General features: G+C 39.7%; 1 long non-coding RNA gene across 1 annotated transcript in view; it reads right to left on the bottom strand.

The window, feature by feature from the left end:
- Positions 1-420: 420 nt before the first annotated feature.
- Positions 421-22,029, bottom strand: part of LOC309656965 — a 423,741-nt gene continuing 402,132 nt past the window's right edge. Inside the window, exon 3 of the long non-coding RNA XR_014261631.1 lies at positions 421-8,094. This is a non-coding gene — a long non-coding RNA (uncharacterized lncRNA). The remainder of the gene's footprint in view (positions 8,095-22,029) is intronic.

The following is a 22,029-nucleotide window of genomic DNA, read 5'->3' as shown; positions in this document are numbered from 1 at the left end:
CTGTTCCCTCTTGCTTCAAAGTCTTCCCTGGTCTTTCTCCCCCCAGATCTCTGCACCTTCACATCCTTCCTACATATACTGCCCATCTCAGCTTGTCAGTTTGTCAGGGAAGTCTTAGCTGACACACGCCTACCAGAGACTCTGATAGAGACTCTTAGCGCCAAGCACCTCCCCTCCATTTGACTGATCACAGTCTACCATTGCATATGTATTTATGTAAATGTTGTTTATTTAATATTTCTGTCCCCAAATGGACCGAAAGCAGTGGAGGAGATGCCTGCTTTTGTGCATCACTGTGAGCTTCATTCACGTACAGGTTACCACCAGGTGCCTGACCAGAGTGGGTGAGACGCTCCAAAAATAGATAGTTGGATGGATCCACTGTTGGGTGGATCCCAAGTTGTACGGATCCCGTGTTGGATGGTTAATGTTCCTGGGTTACTTGCACGCAAGTCCTGTATTAGTTTTCTATTGCTGCAGTGACAAATTACCCAAAATTTGATGACTTACAACAGTACCTATTTACTGTCTTGCTCTTTCCATGGGTCAGAAGCCTAGGCATGGGGTGGCTCAGTTAGATTCTCTGCATAGGGTCTCACAAGGTCAAAGTGAAGGTGTTGATAGGCCTGGGCTGTTATCTGGGGGACAATCTGCTTTTAAGCTTATTCAGGTTGTTGGTAGAATTCTGTGTGGTTCTTGGCTGTGGGCCAGGGGCTACTCTTAGCTCCTGGAACCAACATCTCTCAGCCCATGGTCATGAATTCTCTTTGTGCTTATAATCTTTTGCCTCCCCCTTCTGCCTCATCTCTCTGATTCCTGGTTTTCCTATTTCTTCTGCTTTTCAGGCTCTTCAGTAGCCTATCAGGACACTCTAGGATAATCTCATCATATTGATGTATCCTAGGGATTAGGACATGGGCATATTTGGGGGACCATTTTCCTGCCTACCATAAGACAAATACCTACACGTTTGTGTGTGACTTATCTTAATGAAGAGAATGGCATTTGTGATAGAATGGCATTTGCGTGGATTTCTTCCACTTCTGCAGATGCCACAGAATTTGGTAGATAGGTTTCCTAGAAATGGAGCTAATGAAGTTGGGGCTGCATGGCCTCAAACAATCTAAAATAATGGCATTCTCAGTCCATTACTTTCGAGTGGTAGCAGTTCACATTAGTGCACCGGTTCTTTACAGAGCAGGAGTGCTGACTGAATCAGGTTCACCAAACGGACAAAGCAGAGAAGTGTGTTTCATGGCAGACAGCTGCCAGCTTCAATAGATGGCTGTCGCTTTGGAGTTAGCCCTCACTGACTTGTGAATGCTTTTCCTCTTTCACAGCAATGCCTCCTCTTGGGTGTTTGCCCAAGGTAATAGTCTTTCTCTAAAGGGGAGTTTCCTAAATTTGGACACTTCAGAATTTCCTCCTGTGTTTTCAGACCCCTGATGTTCTTCCTCTTCTCTTGATGCAGTCAGGAATGGAGGGGAGATAATTATTTCAGAGAAAAAAATATATAGGTGATTTTTTCAATCATTCCATTGACTTACCTTTCTTCCTTTTTTCCCTCCCTCCCTTCCTCCCTTCCCTCCTTCCTCCCTTCCCTCTGTCTCTTTCTTTCTCATTCATTCACTCATTCCCTGTATCTTATGACCAAAGATTTTTTTAAAAATTATTATTTATTTATTTATTTTTGCCTGCGTTGAGGGACTTTGTTGCTGTGCTCAGGCTTCCTCTAGATGCGGCAAGCAGGGGCTACTCTTCGTTGTGGTGCGCGGGCTTCTCATTGCGGTGGCTTCTCTTGTTACAGAGCATGGGCTCTAGGTGCGCGGGCTTCAGTGGTTGTGGCACGTGGGCTCAGCCTTACGGCTTGTGGGCTCTATAGCGCAGGCTCAGTAGTTGTGGCGCCTGGTCTTAGTTGCTCTGCAGCATGTGGGATCTTCCCGGACCAGGGATCGAGCCCATGTCCCCTGCATTGGCAGGCGGATTCTTAACCACTGCGCCACCAGGGAAGTCCATGAGCAAAGATTTAAAAATACTCTTTGGTAATTGTGCTTAGGTCAGTTTACCTTTCCGTTTATCCATCCTGGAGATGTACACTCACTTAAAACATCCATTATCAGGTCAGTGTGGGAAATATTATGAAGGGTTTTCTGTTTCTGAACATTTTCAGTGCGTATTAGCATAATAAAAGGATCCATTATTTACCAAACTTACTTCACTGTGCCCATATTCCCCCAGCCTATGTGATTAATGTGCGTGGAACCAGGGTTCTAGAGAGCTCACGGGAAATGGTGAGTGAGAACACAGAACAAGAGAAGTTAGGGATGTGAAAAAGTACAAGAAGACTCCCATGGCCTATGATGAGCATGGCTTCAAGCTTGCCAGGATTAATGCAGGGAACATGTGCACTGGAACAGCTTGTGACTCTAAGGCACCATTTTGAACGGTGGGAGGGATGCAAATTGAGAAGAGCATGCAAAGCTGGGTCAAAGGTTGAGAACTGATCATGCATAGAAGCACAGGGAAAAGTTTGGACCTTAGGCCACAGAATGCCGTATTTTGTCTCTGGAGGAGTAGACAGATCACTGAGAGCCTAGATGCATGCAAATAGCTCCATGTTCTTTCCTTCTGAGACCTGCTTCCACAGTTGTCTTTTCAGAGTTTGCACTGTGATCACTGAAGACTTTAAAGTTGACACTTAAGAAGTGTGATTTTCCGTCAAATCAAAGTAACAACCCTTTTTTGAGCACTTACCATTTGCAAGTCCCCGCACTAGGCATGGCAGCAGCACGGTGGATAATAGGGTATATGAGTTATGTTTCTTGACTGCAAAATCCTTTTAAAATTATCAGTAGAGGAGCTGGAAATCATCTTTCTCATTAAGGTGCCTTCACAAGTGTTCATAACGGTTTGTGAAGAACAGAATGTGGCCAGTCTTTATTCCCATGCACTGATGTCACAAGACAAAGCAGGCTTGAGTGGCATTCGAGAAGAATTAGGTTGACTCTTGAGTGAGGACTTGACAGAAATAGCTAACTTCCAAAGAAGACCCTATTCTTATAATTTGAACTTTCATTTATTAATATCCTTCCTGAACATTCCTGTCTTAGCTAATAGCATTTAGTAGCCCCTCAACCCCACAATCAAGACAACACAGAGTCAGTTTTGAGTCTTTAACTTTCTTAACCTTCTAAAACGCACTGGTCTCTAAATTTTATCTTTCTACCCCCCAAATATTTTTAAACCCCACCCTCTTCCACCTGCTCCAGTATCACTGTCCTAGTTTGGTCCCTCATCACCCTTTGGCTGGTTTGTACAAATAACCTTCTAATGGTTCTTGCTACTCAGGTTTCTACCCACTCCAGCCCACCTCCCATTCTGCTGCCAATTATCCATCTAGAACAGAGATCCGATTATGTCACTTTTTTGCTTACAGCCCTTCAGAGGTTGCTCCTTGCTTATGGGATAAAGCACCAGACTCAGCCTGGTATTTATAAGGCCTCTCACCATCTGGCTGCAACCTGGCCTTTCAGTGTCATTGCCTGCCAGTTCTCAGGGCTCATGCCAGACTTTCCTCCATCTGCCCTCTCTGCCAAACACTGTCCCCCTAAGGCGGTTATCCGTGCTCAAAATATTCCACTCTCCCTCTTACTTCTCTCCAGCCAACTCCTATTCATCTTTCCATTTCTAGCTGAAATGTCCCTCTCTCCAGACTGCCTTCTCTGGTTCATATCTGCCTTCTCCCATCCCAGCCCTTTTCCTCATCAACACTTAAATATATGTTGTTCAGATCCTGGTATGCTGCTAACAGTAATAATGGCAACTTCCATTAACTGACTCTGTGTCAGGCTGTGCTGGGTACCACAGCTGCACAGTCTCACTTAATCGCCCACTGACCTTATGAGTGGAGATTATGATTCCCACATTAGAGGTGAAGAGACAGGCTCAGGAGTAAGTTAAGTGACTCTTATAAGTTCCCCAGCTTGTAAGTGGCAGCATATGAGTTCAAACCTGGATCTTTTTGACTCAAGAGACTGGATTGTTTATGGTTGCTTCACATGGCTATCCAGAGTACGGTAACAGAAATGATCCCTGGCAATTAGACTTTTTGGTACCAAAGGCTTTCTCCTTTTCTATGAGTTCTGAGGCCTTCTTTTCCTTAGTGTCTATAAATAACTGTGCCTGATCTGTAGTAATATGTTGTGTTAGTTTCAGGTATACAGCAAAGTGAATCAGATAGATAGATAAATAGATAATCTCCATTCTTTTTCAGACTCTCTTCCCATGTAGGTTATTGCAGAATATTGAGTAGAGTTCCCTGTGCTGTACAGTAGGTCCTTATTAGTTATCTATTTGGTATATAATAGTGTGTATATGTTAATCCCATTCTCCCAATTTATGCCACCCCCCAACATTTCCCCTTTGGTAGCCCTAAGTTTGATTTAGAAATCTGTGCGTCAGTTTCCATTTTGTAAATAAGTTCATTTGTATCATTTTTTATTAGATTCCACATATATGTGATATTATATGATATTTGTCTTTCTCTTTCTGACTTACTTCACTCTGTATGACAGTCTCCAGGTCCATCCACGTCTCTACAAATGACCCAATTTCATTCCTTTTTATGGCTGAGTAATATTCCATTGTATATATGTACCACATCTTCTTTATCCATTCCTCTGTCGATGGACATTTAGGTTGCTTCCGTGTCTTGCCTATTGTACATAGTGCTGCTGTGAACATTGGGGTGCATGTATCTTTTCGAATTATGGTTTTCTTTGAATATATGCCCAGGAGTGGGATTGCTAGATTATATGGTAGTTGTATTTTTAGTTTTTATGGAACCTCCACACTGTTCTCCATAATGGTTGTACCAATTTACATTCCTACCAACAGTGTAGGAGGGTTCCCTTTTTTCCACACCTTCTCCAGCATTTATTGTTTGTAGATTTTTTGATGATGGCCAGTCTGACCAGTGTGAGGTGATACCTCATTGTAGTTTTGATTTGCATTTCTCATTAATAATTAGTGATGTTGAGCATCTTTTCATGCGCTTTTTGGCCATCCCTATGCCTTCTTTGCAGAAACATCTATTTAGATCTTCCACCCATATTTTTGATTGGGTTGTTAGTTTTTTTGGTTGTTAGTTTTTTTGGTATTGAGCTGCATGAGCCATTTGTGCAGAAGCTTTTAAGTTTAATTAGGTGCCATTTGTTTATTTTTGTTTTTATTTTCATTACTGTAGGAGGTGGATCAAAAAAGGCATTGTTGCAGTTTATGTCAGAGAGTGTTCTGACACTCCCTAACACCATACACGAACTCAAAATGGATTAAAGACCTAAATGTAAGGACAGATACTCTAAAACTCTTAGAGGAAAAAAATGTAGTAATAGATTCTTAAAAGGTATTTTTTGAGTGAGAGAATGAAAGATCAAATGAATGAATGTTGTGTTTTAATAAAGGCCTAGCTGGATTAAGTATAGAGTGTTTGTTTATTTAGAAATATCATAAGAGTTTGAAATATATTGTGTTGGGGACAGTTCATCCAGGAAACAGGAAGGACTGAATGTAGAGATGAGTTAGATTTGTATGCTTTGTTGTGTAGCTCTGTCAGTTAGGAATGGCTGCAGGTAATGACCTAAATGACCTAAAGAAATCTGGAGATGGCAACTGCTGTCATTGGTTCAGAAGCAGCATCTCTACAGTTCTTGGTTTTACTTCTGTGCATGTTGCCTCATGATCACAAGATGACTGCTGTAATTCAAGACACCACATCCACTTTTAAAGCTTAGAGAATAAGAAAACAGGAGTGGTTCCAATTGTAAGTTTTCCTTTTATTAGAACAAAATATTTTCCAAGAGCCCCCAACAGACCTCCATCTGCATCTCCTTGGCCCAAACCATGTCCTAGGGTCACTCTGGCTGTCAGGGATATTTGGAAAGGAATAAGTACAGATTCACCTTGAATGGGGTCAGGGTCTTTTAACAGAAAAGAGGGAGCTAGGTAATAGATAGACAACTAATAGTGCCAACAGTAGCATGTATGCTTTTCTCCTTCATTGGTCAAACTGACTTTGTGTTTCAGTCTCCATCATATTGTCCTTCCCAATTTTTTATTGTCCAAAAGGAAAGGTAGATACTCAAAATTATAAGAAATGGAGTTAGTGATATTTTGAAGGTTAAATGATGTTTGCAGGGGGTAAAAAATAAGCCTTAATCATTAACCAGGCAAGTTTAAGCTTTTTAAGCTCCAGTTTCCTCCTCTGTAAAATGGGAATAATAATAATGACATCACAAGACTGATGTGAGGATTCAGTGAGATAATGCGTGTTTCATTTCCCCAGAACACTGGAAGCATTGAGTCAACGTGGCTGTTCCTGTTCTTGTAATTATTACACTTTCTCAAGAGCGCATGTTTCTTTGCAATTGGCAAGAAAGTATAAGAGTGAAAGATAGAACCAGTAGACCCATCTCCACTTTTGCTCTTGTTTAACTCAAGCATGGGCAAATTTTCTTCTATCAAGAGCAGGTGGTAAGTATTTTAGGCTTCATAGGCTATACTGTCTCTGCTGTTGTCACATCAAAACAGCCATAGACAATATGTATACAGTCCAATAAAACTTTATTTATGGGCACTGAAATTTGAATTTCACATAACTTTCATGAGTTATGAAATGTTATTTTTAGATTTTTTTTTCAACCATTTAAAGATGATAAAATGTCTCTTAGCTCATGGTGGCTAGCTCGATTTGACCTGTGGGCCATTGTTTGCCAGCCCCTTGTTTCACTTAGTACCAATGGCATATTTTCTATCATACTAGGTTACAGTTATCACTCCCTCGCTCATCCCTGGAATCTAGTTTCTAATTGAATATGGTGGATCTCAGTATTGGCAAGCGGAATTTTAATGCGCAAATTACCAGTTCCTCTTACTGGAATGACAGCACAGGATTCAAAAGCAATGAATTTTAGTTTGCATTCTGTAAGTAGATAATGTAGCTTTAAATAAATATCATTCAGTATAATGAGAATGTTCTTAATTTATGAGGAAGCAAGAAATAGTATCACACCCTCAACAGGTGGTGAGCAAGATTCTTCTGATCAGCCACCCTCGTGTGTCCACCTCATCTCTTTGTGTCGATAGGCTGGGCATGTATAATACAGGATGAATATATCCTTGCATATTTTTCACTATGAAGAATCATGGTTTGACTTGTAGAATTCCACCAGGAGTAAATAAATTCCAGACTGATAGCTCAAGAATAAGAATGAGACCATGTTTGTTCCTTCCTTCCTTTTGTTCAATTTCTTCACTCTTCCAAACCAATTACTCAGGCCTCACCACCACTTCTGGGCAGCAGCCTTGAAGTCTTGAAACTCATTGTGTCAGGTTGAAAATGAGAGACAACAGCTGTCAGAGTCAGCATTTGATGCCTTTGACTTGTTTCCATGTAGCAAAAAAACATGCTTGAAAGCTGTACAATTGGGAGGATTCGCCGTTTCTTAAACTAAGGGCTCTGAGTGGCTCTGAGATAGTGTTGCTTCCCTCTAAGCTGTTTTGCACAAAAACATACCTGTTTTATTTTTTCTGGAGCCACAGCAGCATGTTTAATATCAGTAATGGTACTGAAACCAGGAAGCCGTAGAATTTCTGGGCGTAACATATAAAGACTTGAAAAATAACAGTACTATTATAATATTGTAAAGATACGTCAATCTTTGCCTACTCTTCCTCCATCTGTGTTAGATAAGGAAAGCACATGGGTGATCTTATATGATGTTATCAGAGACTTTTTAAAAAAAATTTATTCATTCATTTATTTTTGGGTGCGGCAGGTCTTTGTTGCTGCACGTGGGCTTTCTCTAGCTGTGGCGAGCGGGGGCTACTCTTTGTTGCGGTGCGCGGCCTTCTCCCTGTGGTGGCTTCTCTTGTTACGGAGCATGGGTTCTAGGCCCGCGGGCTCAGTATTTGCAGTTCACGGGCTCTAGAGCACAGGCTCAGTAGTTGTGGCACACGGGCTTAGTTGCTCTGTGGCATGTGGGATCTTCCCAGACCAGGGATTGAACCCATGTCCCCTGCATTGGCAGGTGGATTCTTATCCACTGCACCACCAGGGAAGTCCCATCAGATACTTCTATGATGTTTGTGGGGTAGGCTGGGATTTCCACACGAATCAAGTATAAAAATAAGACTTAACCTTGCAGTGAATGCACGCATTTTCATTTTATTTATTTATTTATTTTTATTTTCTTTTAAAGTATAGTTTATGTAAAATATTATATAAATTACAGGTGTACAATATAGTGAGTCACAATTTTTAAACATTACACTCCATTTATAGTTATTATAAAATATTAGCTCTATTCCCCATGTTGTACAATATATCTTTATAGCTTATTTTATACATAATAATTTGCACCTCTGAATCCCCTACCCCTATATTGTCCCTCTCATTTCCCTCTCCCCAATGGTAACTGCTAGTTTGTTCTCTATATCTTTGAGTTGGCTTCTTTTTTGTTATATTCACTAGTTTGTTTTTTTTTTAGATTCCACGTATAAGTGATATCATACAGTATTTGTCTTTCTCTGACTTATTTCCCTTAGCATAATACCCTCCAGGTCCATCTATTTTGCTGCGAATGGCAAAATTTCATTCTTTTTATGGCTGAGTAATATTCCATTGTATATATGTATACCACATCTTCTTTATCCATTCATCATTTAGGTTGCTTCCATATCTTGGCCACTGTAAATAATGCTCCTATGAACATTGGGGTACATTGTCATTTATTTCTTGACTTCTACTCTTTTTAGTCATAGATAATTTTAGAATTTTCCTACCCTCTTGGCCTCCAGGCTTTCCCAACTTCCAGTCTCTCTATTTAATGGATCTGACCCATTCAATAATTGCTAACGTTTATTGGATGCTATCCCAAGCACTTCATGCATCTTACTGTTTAATTTTTGCAGCAACTCTTTGTGGTATTATTATTACTCCAGTTTTTGAGATGGGGAATCTGAGACCATGTCAGTGAACAAGTTGCTGAAGTAAGTGGAGGAGCCAGGTTTCAGCCCTAACACTTGGTGAGCATTTTCTGTGGTCTTTACCAGCACTGTAGAAAATCTCCTGTGCGTCTTTCTCCAAGCCAGCAGTTCTCAAAGTTGAGCATGTCTCACAGTCACTTGGAGGACATGTAAAACCCATCTCCAAAGTTGGGGAATCAGTAGTTCTGGATAGGTCCCAGGATTCTGCCTTTCTAACAAGCTCCCAGGTGATGCTGATGCTTCTGCTTCCAGACCCCTGTGAACTTTGAGAACCTCAATGTAAATCACTTCCCAAGTCAAGTTTCATATCCTCTTTGTCTAATTGTTTACTATCTGCGCAAAGGCTTTGAAGGTATAAAATGCTACCTAAATGTAAAGCACTATGCTTTTTAGAGCTTTATCTGAACAAAACAAATTTCATGAGTAAACACAATATATACACAATTATAAGATACACACACACACACACACACACACACACACACACGGGAATAAATGGTTTGATATTTCAAAGTTCCATTTAAATGCTTTCACTGCTTTGTACAACTTGCCTGTGCCCGGGGGGTAAGAGGCATCTACCTGTGATTGGCAGGTTAATCTCTTAAGGACCAAGCTGTTTTTTCTTAAACAGCATACTGAGGTACATGACACTGAGTTTGAATTCAGACTCAAAGGGATCACACTGAATGGAGTTCACAGCCAACAGCAGGTAGCTGCCAACCAAGGTTGCTATTTCACAGGTGTAACCCCAAGCTCAGGAGGGAGCAGGTGGTGTGATCAAGAGACTTTAAAAAGATTGCTAAGGGGAAAGGAAGCAATGCCTAGGAAGAAACTCTTTTGAATAAAGATTATTTTTCGCATAAAGAATGTGATGATACGCATTCTTTTGAACTCTCTGTTCTTTTATAACTATCATCTCCCTTCCTTCAGAAACTTTCTTTTTTATATCTAGTTATAGAATGCTGGAAATTCCTCTGAGATGGTTAAAAAAAAGATGATTATATGCTTTGCTGCTATTCTTTGTCTTTATTCTTGCAGCATACGTTAAAAATGTTAAGTGTAAGCCAAGACAAACAACTGTTTTGACTTTTTGACACTTTACATGTTTATGTTAAAACATGGAATGAGGTTCCTCATTTTCTACAGAAAATTAAAACCAAACTACTCAGTTTGGTGTACCAAATATTTATTGAGTGCTTAACAAAGTGTTTGGGATCCTGTCAGGCCCTGCCCTTAGATAGACAGGCATACCCAGTTTTAGCACGCCTCACTTTATTGTACTTTCAGATATTGTGGGTTTTTATTTTTACAAACTGAAAGTTTGTGGCAACCCTGCATTAAGCAAGTCTATCAGCACCATTTTTTCCAACAACATTTGCTCACTTTGTATCTCTGTGTCATGTTTTTGAAATTCTTGCAATATTTCAGACTTTTTCGTTGTTATATTTGTTATTATGATCTGTGATCAGTGATCTTTGATGTTACTATTGCCTAAAGATCACAACACACTGAAGGCTCAGATTATGCTGAATATTTTTTAACCATAAATATTTTTTCATGAGATATATACATTTTTTAGACATAATGCTATTGCACAATTGATAGACTAAAGTATAATGTAAACATTACTTTTATATGCACAGGGAAATCAGAAAATTTGCGTGACTCTCTTTACTGCATTGGTCTGGAACTGAACCCACATTGTCTCTGAGGTTTGCCTCTATTAGATTCTTTTCCTACACTCAAAGGACTTGATCTCATGTAGAGGATTGTTAAGAAAAGCTTTCTAGAACCTGGGTAGCCACATGTAAATCAATGCAATTAGAACGCTCCTTCACACCCTACACAAAAATAAACTGAAAATGGCTTAAAGACTTAAATATAAGACACGGCACCATAAAACTCCTAGAAGAGAACATAGGTAAAACATTTTCTGACATAAATCATAGCATTGTTTTCTTAGGTCAGTCTCCCAAGGCAATAGAAATAAAAGCAAAAATAAACAAATGGGACCTAATCATACTTATAAGCTTTTGTACAGCAAAGGAAGCCATAAACAAAATGAAAAGACAACCTACAGAATGGGAGAAAATATTTGCAAACAGTGCAACAAACAGGGGCTTAATTTCCAAAGTATACAAACAGCTCACATGACTCAATAACAAAAAAACAAATAACCCAATCAAAAAATGGGCAGAAGACCTAAATAGACATTTCTCCAAAGAAGACGTAGAGATGGCCAATAGGCACATGAAAAGATTCTCAACATCGCTAATTATTAGAGAAACACATATCAAAACTACAATGAGGTATCACCTCACACTGATCAGAAAGCCATCATTCAAAAGTCTACAGGTAATAAATACTGGAGGAGAGACCTTCAAGATGGTGGAGGAGTAAGACGTGGAGATCACCTTCCTCCCCACAAATACATCAGAAATACATCTACATGTGGAACAACTCCTACAGAACACCTACTGAACGCTGGCAGAAGACCTCAGACTTCCCAAAAGGCAAGAAACTCCCCACGTATTTGGGTAGGACAAAAGAAAAAAGAAAAAACAGAGACAAAAGAAGAGGGACAGGACCTGCACCAGTGGGAGGGAGCTGTGAAGGAGGAAAAGTCTCCACACACTATGCAGCCCCTTCACTGGCAGAGATGGGGGGTGGACGAGGGGAAGCTTTGGAGCCACGGAGGAGAGCACAGCAACAGGCGTGCAGGGGGCAAAGCAGAGAGATTCCTGCACAGAGGACCGGTGCTGACCAGCACTTGCCAGCCCAAGAGGCTTGTCTGCTCACCCACCAGGGCGGGTGGGGGCTGGGGGCTGGGAGCTGAGGCTCAGGCTTCGGAGGTCAGACCCCAGGGAGAGGACTGGGGTTGGCTGCCTGAACACAGCCTGAAGGGGGCTAGTATGCCACAGCTAGCCGGGAGGGAGTCCGGGAAAAAGTCTGGAACTGCTGAAGAGGCAAGAGACCATTGTTACAGGGTGTGGGAGGAGAGGGGATTCAGAGCACCGCCTAAACGAGCTCCAGAGATGGGCCTGGGCCGTGGCTATCAGCGCGGACACCAGAGACGGGCATGAAACGCTAAGGCTGCTGCTGCCGCCACCAAGAAGCCTGTATGCAAGCACAGGTCACTATCCACACCTCCCCTCCCTGGAGCCTGAGCAGCCCGCCACTGCCAGGGTCCCGTGATCCAGGGACAACTTCCCCAGGAGAACACATGGCGCGCCTCAGGCTGCTGCAACATCATGCCGGCCCCTGCCGCTGCAGGCTCGCCCCGCATTCCATGCCCCTCCCTCACCCCGGCCTGAGTGAGCCAGAGCCCCAGAATCAGCTGCTTCTTTAACTGCGTCCTGTCTGAGTGAAGAACAGATGCCCTCAGGCGACCTACATGCAGAGTCAGGGCCAAATCCAAAGCTGAACCCCAGGAGCTGTGCGAACAAAGAAGAGAAAGGGAAATCTCTCCATGCAGCCTCAGGAGCAGTGGATTAAATCTCCACAATCAAATTGATGTACCTGCATCTGTGGAATACCTGAATAGACAATTAATCATCCCAAAATTGAGGCAGTGGACTTTGGGAGCAACTGTAGACTTCGGGTTTCCTTTCTGCATCTCATTTGTTTCTGATTTCATGTTTATCTTAGTTTAGTATTTAGAGTTTATTATCATTGGTAGATTTGTTTACTGATTTCGTTGCTCTCTTCCTTTTTTTAAATATATAGAGGTATATTTTTTTTCCTTTTTCTCTTTTTGTAAGTGTGTATGTGTATGCTTCTTTGTGTGATTTTGTCTGTATAGCTTTGCTTTTACCATTTGTCCGAGGGTTCTGTCTGTCTGGTTTTTTGTTTGTTTGTTTGTTTTTTAGTATTTTTATCTCATGTTATCATTGGTGGATTTGTTTTTGGGTCTGGCTGCTCTCTTCTTTCTTTCTTTTTCTTTTTTTTTTTCTTTTTTCTTTTTAATTTTTTTCATTTTTAATAATTTTATTTTTTATTTTAATAACTTTATTTTATTTTATTTTTTTCTTTCTTTCTTTCTTTTCTTCCTCTCTTTTCTTCTGAGCCGTGTGACTGACAGGGTCTTCGTGCTCCAGCTGGGTGTCAGGCCTGTGCCTCTGAGGTTGGAGAGCCGAGTTCAGGATGTTGGTCCACCAAAGACCTCCCGGCTCCACGTAATATCAAATGGCAAAAGCTCTCCCAGAGATCTCCATCTCTGTGCTAAGACCCAGCTCCACTCAATGACCAGCAAGCTACAATGCTGGACACCGTATGCCAAACAACTAGCAAGACAGGAACACAATCCCACCCATTAGCAGAGAGGCTGCCTAAAATCATAATAAGGTCACAGACACCCCGAAACACACCACCAGAAGTAGCACTGCCCAACAGAAAGACAAGATCGAGCCTCATCCACCAGAACACGGGCACCAGTCCGCTCCACCAGGAAGCCTACACAACCTACTGAACCAACCTTAGCCACTGGGGGCAGACATCAACAACAATGGGAACTATGAATCTGCAGCCTGCTAAAAGGAGACCCCAAACACAGTGAGTTAAGCAAAATGAGAAGACAGAGAAACACACAACAGACGAAGGAGCAAGGTAAAAACCCATCACACCAAACAAATGAAGAGGAAATAGGCAGTCTATCTGAAAAAGAATTCAGAGTAATGATAGTAAAGATGATACAAAATCTTGGAAGTAGAATGGAGAAAATACAAGAAACATTTAACAAGGACCTAGAAGAACTAAAGAGCAAACAAACAATGATGAACAACACAATAAATGAAATTAAAAATTCTCTAGAAGGAATCAATAGCAGAATAACTGAGACAGAAGAACGGATAAGTGACCTGGAAGATAAAATAGTGGAAATAACTACTGCAGAGCAGAATAAAGAAAAACAGAATGAAAAGAATTTAGGACAGTCTCAGAGACCTCTGGGACAAGATTAAATGCACCCATATTCGAATTATAGAGGTCCCAGAAGAAGAAGAGAAAAACAAAGGGACTGAGAAAATATTTGAAGTGATTACAGTTGAAAACTTCCCTAATATGGGAAAGGAAATAGTTAATCAAGTCCAGGAAGCACAGAGAGTCCCATACAGGATAAATCCAAGGAGAAACACAGCAAGACACATATTAATCAAACTATCAAAAATTAAATACAAAGAAAAAATATTAAAAGCAGCAAGGGAAAAACAACAGATAACATACAAGGGAATTCCCATAAGGTTAACAGCTGATCTTTCAGCAGAAACTCTGTAAGCCAGAAGGGAGTGGCAGGACATATTTAAAGTGATGAAAGGGAAAAACCTACAACCAAGATTACTCTACCCAGCAAGGATCTCACTTAGATTTGATGGAGAAATTAAAACCTTTACAGACATGCAAAAGCTAAGAGAATTCAGCACCACCAAACCAGCTTTACAACAAATGCTAAAGGAACTTCTCTAGGCAGGAAACACAAGAGAAGGAAAAGACCTACAATAACAAACCCAAAACAATTAAGAAAATGGTAATAGGAACATACATATCGATAACTATCTTAAATGTAAATGGATTAAGTGCTCCACCCAAAAGACATAGACTGGCTGAATGGATACAAAAACAAGAACCGTTTATATGCTATCTACAAGAGACCCTCTTCAGACCTAGGGACACATACAGACTGAAAGTGAGGGAATGGAAAAAGATATTCCATGCACATGAAAATCAAAGGAAAGCTGGAGCATCAATTCTCATATCAGACAAAATAGACTTTAAAGACTATTACAAGAGACAAAGAACTACACTACATAATTATCAAGGGATCAATCCAAGAAGAAGATAGAATAATTGTAAATATTTACACATCCAACATAGGAGCACCTCAATTCATAAGGCAAATGCTAACAGCCATAAAAGGGGAAATCCACAGTAACACAATCATAGTAGGGGACTTTAACACCTCACTTTCACCAATGGACAGATCATCCAAAATGACAATAAGTAAGGAAACACGAACTTTAAATGATACATTAAACAAGATGGACTTAATTGATATTTAAAGGACATTTCATCCAAAAACAGCAGAATACACTTTCTTCTCAAGTGCTCGTGGAACATTCTCCAGGATAGATCATATCTTGGGTCACAAATCAAGCCTTGGTAAACTTAAAAAAATTGAAATCGTTATCACGTATCTTTCCGACCACAGTACTATGAGACTAGATATCAATTACAGGAAAAAATCTGTAAAAAATACAAACACATGGAGGCTAAACAATACATTACTAAATAACCAAAAGATTACTGAAGTAATCAAATAGGAAATCAAAAATGACAGAAACAAATGACAATGAAAACACGATGACCCAAAACCTATGGGATGCAGCAGAAGCAGTTCTAAGAGGGAAGTTTATAGCAATACAATCCTACCTCAAGAAACAAGAAACATCTCAAATAAACAACCTAACCTTACACCTAAAGCAATTAGAGAAAGAAGAACAGAAAAAACCCCAAAGTTAGCAGAAGGAAAGAAATCATAAAGATCAGATCAGAAAGAAATGGAAAAGAAATGAAGGAAACAATAGCAAAGATCAAAAAAAGTAAAAGCTGGTTCTTTGAGAAGATAAACAAAATTTATAAACCATTAGACTGACTTATCAATAAAAAAAGGGAGAAGACTCAAATCAATAGAATTAGAAACGAAAAAGGAGAGTAAAATACAAAGGATCATGAGAGATTACTACAGGCAACTCTGCCAATAAAATGGACAACCTGGAAGAAATGGACAAACTCTTAGAACAGCACAACCTTCAGAGACTGAACCAGGAAGAAATAGAAAATATAAACAGACCAGTCACAAGCACTGAAATTGAGACTGTGATTAAAAATCTTCCAACAAACTAAAGCCCAGGACCAGATGGCTTCACAGGCGAATTCTATCAAATATTTAGAGAAGAGCTAACACCTATCCTTCTCAAACTCTTCCAAAATAGCAGAGGGAGGAACACTCCCAAACTCATTCTACGAGGCCCCCATCACCCTCAAGACAAAAAATATATGATATCACTTATATGTGAAATCTAAAATATGATACCAATGAACTTATTTCCAAAACAGAAACAGACTCGTAGCCATAGAAAACAAATTTAGGGTTACCAATGGGGAAAGGGGGAGAGGGAGGAATAAATTAGGAGTTTGGGATTAGCGGATACAAACTACTATATATAAAATAGATAAACAACAAGGTCCTGCTGTATAGCACAGGGAACTATATTCAATAAACTATAATGGGAAAGAATAGGAAAAAACGTGTGTGTGTGTGTGTATATATGTCTGGGAAATAAGTGAAAGTTGATCTGGTAGAAGAGGAAAAATCTTTGGTGTTTGTCATCCATCCATTCAACAGATATTTATGGAGCATCTACTAGGAAGCGAGGCATGGTTTTAGGTTCTGGGATAGTAGGTTGTAAGCTGTGTTGTCTGCCAGTTTGCAGTTCAGGTTTTGTTGGAGGAGATACACATCAAACAAAGAATCCCACCAATAATTCTCTGTTCTATTCTCATCATAATAGGAGACGATGAAAAGGAAATGGAGGGCCTGGTGACAACATAGTACAGTGAGGGAATGACCTAATCTTTGGGGTCAGAGAGGCTCTGGCCTCTCAAGCTGAGACCTAAAGGAAAAGGAGTAGTTGACTGAATCATGGTTGAGGGAAGAGGTTCCAGGATGAGGAAAGCCTCAAGACTTGAAAGAGCTTAGTGCTTCAGAGGAAGTCAAAGGAGGTCCATCCTGCCATAGGAGGAGTGGGATGAGGCTGAAAGGCAGGCAGGGACAAACTGGGCACTGGGGCCAAATAAAGCCAGATAATGATGTTAGGGAGGGTGAAGAATGAATGTGGGTTTGCAGTCCTCAAGGGCCTTTTAGGCATGTGATAAAAGTTCCATTTTTAAAAATTTTTATTTTTCCAGCTTTACTGAGATATAATTGACATATCACATTGAGTAAGTTTAAGGTGTACAGCGTGTTGATTTGATCCATTTCTATATTGCAAAATGATCACCACTGTAGCATTAGCTAACACCTCCGTCCTGTCACATAATTACCAATTTTTTTCTTGTATTGAGAACATTTAAGATCTACTCTCTTAGCAGCATTGAGGAGTATAATATGGTATCATTAGCTATAATCACCATCACTCCTTTTCCTTCCTAAAGCTTTAATGAAATATATACTTCCTTGCTTTCATAGGGCTAACGTTTTTATTGGGAACAAAGATCTTGAAGTTGAATTGATATCCATGTGTGTGTACTGACCACAGGCATTCTCTTCTGAAGGATCAGTATGAAGGTCTAACAGTAAAATAGTTATCAGGTGTGTTGAAATTAATGTTTGTGCTTTTAAAACTGCAATTTAAGATTTTTGAGAGCTCAAGTCTTTTAAAAATGATCAAATGTAGTCCTTTATTCCTAAAAGTGCCTCTGAGGGTGAAGAGGGTCCCCAGTAAGACCCAGAAACCTTTGACCCTCAGCTGTGAACTTCACCACAGGTGCAGTATCTTGTGATTTAAAGATGTGTTGACAGTGAGATATCACCTCACATTTGTTAGAATGGCTATTATCACAAAGACCAAAAAATGACAAATGTTAGAAAGTATGTGGAGAAAAGGGAACGCTTGTTCATTGTTAGTGGGAATGTAAACTGGTGCAGCCACTGTGGAAAACAGTATGGAGGTTCCACAGAAAACTAAAAAATAGAACTACTATCTTATCCAGCATCCACTTCTGGATATTTATCTGAAGGAAATGAAATCACTATCTTGAAAAGATATCTACAGCCGCATGTTAATTGCAGTATTTAACACACACACACACACACACACACACACACACACACACACACTGGAATATAATTCAGCCATAAAAGAGAAATCCTGCCATCAGAGACGACATAGATGGACCTTGAGGGCATTATGTTAAGTGAAATAAGTCATACAGAAAGACAAATACTGTATAATCTCACATGTGGAAACTTAAAACACACACACACACACACAACTCATACGTGCAGAGAACAGATTGGTGGTTGGCAGAGGCAGGTGGTGGAGGGGGAGGGCTGGGCGATACGGGCGAAGTTCGTCAAAAGGTACAAACTTCCAGTTATAAGATAATTTCTGGGAATGTAATGTACAGCGTGGTGACTGTCGTTACAGATAACGTGTTGTATATTTGAAAGTTCCTCCGAGAGTACATCTTGGAAAGTTCTCATCACAAGGAAAAAATTTCTAAGTATGTGTGGTGATGGATGTTAACTAAACTTATTGTGGTGATCACTTCACAGTGTATACATATAACAAATCATTATGTCCTACACCTGAAACAAATATTATATGTCAATTATATCTTAGTTAAAAAATGTATTGAGCCATCACTCCCTGTAAGAAATGGGTCTCTCACCTTAAAGAGGGCAATATTTTTGTGATTGCTTTTCACATGTTTCCTTCACATTCTACTCTGTATCCCCACTACTTTGAGCAGTTCTACTCTTCATAGCAAGTTTTAAATACATATTTTTAAAATCTGATTAAGTAATGAGATAATTTACCACAGGGTCTCACATCCCGGTTAGTGGCACAGTCCAAAATATTTAGGTTTTCAAAGGTCACAGATTCCATTATGGCTGTTCATTTCCAAGCTGTGATATAAACAACAGAAACCGATACATCTAGGTCACAAGCACCTAAAGCACTGCGTGAAGCCTCCACATGTATATAGAACCTCCCGGAGAGCAGTACAAAGCTGGTTGAAAGCCAAAATTGAAGCACAATAACCTGATCCCATCCCATCCAATTGTGTGAACAGCTTCCCCACCAATCGCCCTGTAAAAACAGGCTGAGGTGTTCAAAGAAAGGTATCTGCTAGTTTTCCAACTGACTTTTGCCTTTCAGTGCTTGGTTAACGGAGTGTCCCCGGCAGACACGAAACTGTGCACCCAGAATTTGTACAATCAAGCTAGTGGCATTTAATAGCCAGAATGACTTGAAATCTGGAGGAAAGTCACATCAGTCATACAAAGCACTTTCACAAACAGATTTTGGCAACAATTTAGAACAGTGTTCATTGATTCCACACACAGAAAATCTACTGTCTTAGCAACATTCATGTGCACAATGCAGTGTTATTAGGTATAATCACCATGCTGGAAAGTTCTATTTTTAATCTAGGCTTTTGAATCCTACTATTTTTTTTACTAGTATTGTTGCTGCTGCTGCTGCTGCTGCTGTTGTTATTATTATTATTATTATTATGGTTTCCTCTTGATATTGAGGAAAGGTTTTTTGAAAATTGCCTTTTGTCTCATGTGTACTGAAGGAAACCACCATCTCTGCATAGATCCCTTTCAGGAAGACCTCCTGTTGATTCAGATGCTCAACCACAATTTGAGAATGTCTGGACCTAAATAGTTTGGGCATACAGCAGGGTCTTCTTTCAGGGTTGTGAAGAAACAAATCAATGGATTCTTTTGGGATGAATTAGTTCCCTTAGTTCAAGAGAATAGCGTATACCCTGGGAAGTGTGCCTATGTTGTCTAAAGTGAACATCATACCACAGTGCCACATGTATAGTAGGTTTCTATAAAAATTTGTTGAGTGACTATTTTAAGTATGAACAGAATCAGAAGCACTTTGCAGTCATCTTTGACTCATCCTTTCCTGTTCTGAACCCAAAACAACTTCTAGATTTTATGACCAAAAATGATTATTAAATAGAAAGTAACATATTATTGGGATAAAATGGAAGTCACGTATTATCATACATTTGTCATTACTTTCTGATGGGAGCCTTTATAAGCTGTGACTATTTTTAAAGTCAAGTCTACAAGGAGTTTTTTTTTCCCTATCATGTAACAGTACCCTCTCAAAAGGGGACTGTATTCTGAACTCTCCAGAGGCATGCTTTTTGATAAGGTCAGAGGACAAAAATTCAACTTTCTCCCTAGAGGTACTTTTCTGCCTTTGCTCATTTCTCTCTTTATCTTAACATGGGGATTGTCATGTCACTTTTCCACCTCTCTTGGGGTTGAATCTTAAAAGATCTTAGATTCTTTTTTCAGATTGACGTATGACTTTGAATTTTAATTTTCATCATCTCACAAAATACATAATTTTTTTTCCTCTTCTGGGTTGGATGCTACTTTCAAATTAAGACCAGAGTTCTGTTATTGTGAAAAGCAAACTGAATCAGATAGAAATAGACCTCATGAAAACTTGCTTGCTCCTTTCTTACTGTTCTGTGCACACTGTGGAGAATTTATCCTTCTGCCTTGGTACAGGTTATACAAATGACTGCAACTCTTCTTTTTGCCAAGGAAGGTCAGGATACATGTTTTTCACTAGGGCTGCCTCACGTGGTACAGATTTAGAAATTGCAGCTTGTCTCTTTGCTTTATTTTTGAAAAATTTTTTTATACAGCAGGTTATTAGTTATCAATTTTATACATATTAGTGTATACATGTCAATCCCAATCTCCCAATTCATCCCACCACCACCACCACCCCTGCTTTCCCTCCTTGGTGTCCATACGTTTGTTCTCTACATCTGTGTCTCCATTTCTGCCCTGCAAACCGGTTCATCGGTACCATTTTTCTAGATTCCACATATATGCATTAATGTACGGTATTTCTTTTTCTCTTTCTGACTTACTCCAATCTGCATGACAGTCTCTAGGTCCATCCATGTCTCTACAAATGACGCAATTTCGTTCCTTTTTATGGCTGAGTAATATTCCATTGTATATATGTACCATATCTTTTTTATCCATTCATCTGTCGACAGGCATTTAGGTTGCGTCCATGACCTGGCTATTGTAAACAGTGCTGCAATGAACATTGGGGTACATGAGTCCTTTTGAATTATGTTTTTCTCTGTGTATATGCCCATTAGTGGGGTTGCTGGGTCATATAGTAATTCTATTTTTAGTTTTTTAAGGAACTTCCATATTGTTCTCCATAGTCACTGTACCAATTTACATTCCCACCAACAGTGCAAGAGGGTTCCCTTTTCTCCACACCCTCTCCAGCATTTGTTGTTTGTAGATTTTCTGTTGATGCCCATTCTAACTGGTGTGAGGTGATACCTCATTGTAGTTTTGATTTGCATTTCTCTAATAATTAGTGATGTTGAGCAGCTTTTCATTTGCCACTTGGCCATCTGTATGTCTTCTTTGGAGAAATGTCTATTTAGGTCTTCTCCCCATTTTTTGATTGGGTTGTTTCTTTTTTTAATATTGAGCTGCACGAGCTGTTTATATGTTTTGGAGATTAATCCTTTGTCTGTTGAATTGTTTGCAAATATTTTCCCCCATTCTGAGGGTTGTCTTTTTGTTTTGTTTATAGTTTCCTTTGCTGTGCAAAAGCTTTTAAGTTTCATTAGGTCATATTTGCTTATTTTTGTTTTTATTTCCATTACTCTAGGAGGTGGGTCAAAAAAAGATCTTGCTGTGTTTTATGTCAAAGAGTGTTCTTCCTATGTTTTCCTCTAAGAGTTTCATAGAGTCTGGTCTTACATTTAGGTCTTTAATCCATTTTGAGTTTATTTTTGTGTATGGGGTATAGAGTGTTATAATTTCATTCTTTCACATGCAGCTGTCCAGTTTTCCCAGCACCACTTATTGAAGAGACTTTTTTTTCTCTATTGTATAACCTTGCCTCCTTTGTCATAGATTAGTTGACCATAGTTGTGTGGGTTTGCTTCTGGGCTTTCTATCCTGTTCCATTGATCTATACTTCTGTTTTGGTGTCAATACCATATTGTCTTGATTACTGTAGGTTTGTAGTATAGTCTGAAGTCAGGGAGTCTGATTCCTCCAGCTCCGTTTTGTCACTCAAGATTGCTTTGGCTATTCGAGGTCTTTTGTGTTTCCATACAAATTTTTAGATTTTTTGTTCTAGCTCTGTAAAAAATGCCACTGGTAATTTGATAGGGGTTGCATTG

Source organism: Balaenoptera physalus (assembly GCF_965194825.1).
Source record: "Balaenoptera physalus genome assembly, chromosome: 3".
Lineage (NCBI taxonomy): Eukaryota > Metazoa > Chordata > Mammalia > Artiodactyla > Balaenopteridae > Balaenoptera > Balaenoptera physalus.
Note: the sequence above shows the minus strand (reverse complement) of the source record. Positions and strands in the feature narration are given on the sequence as shown.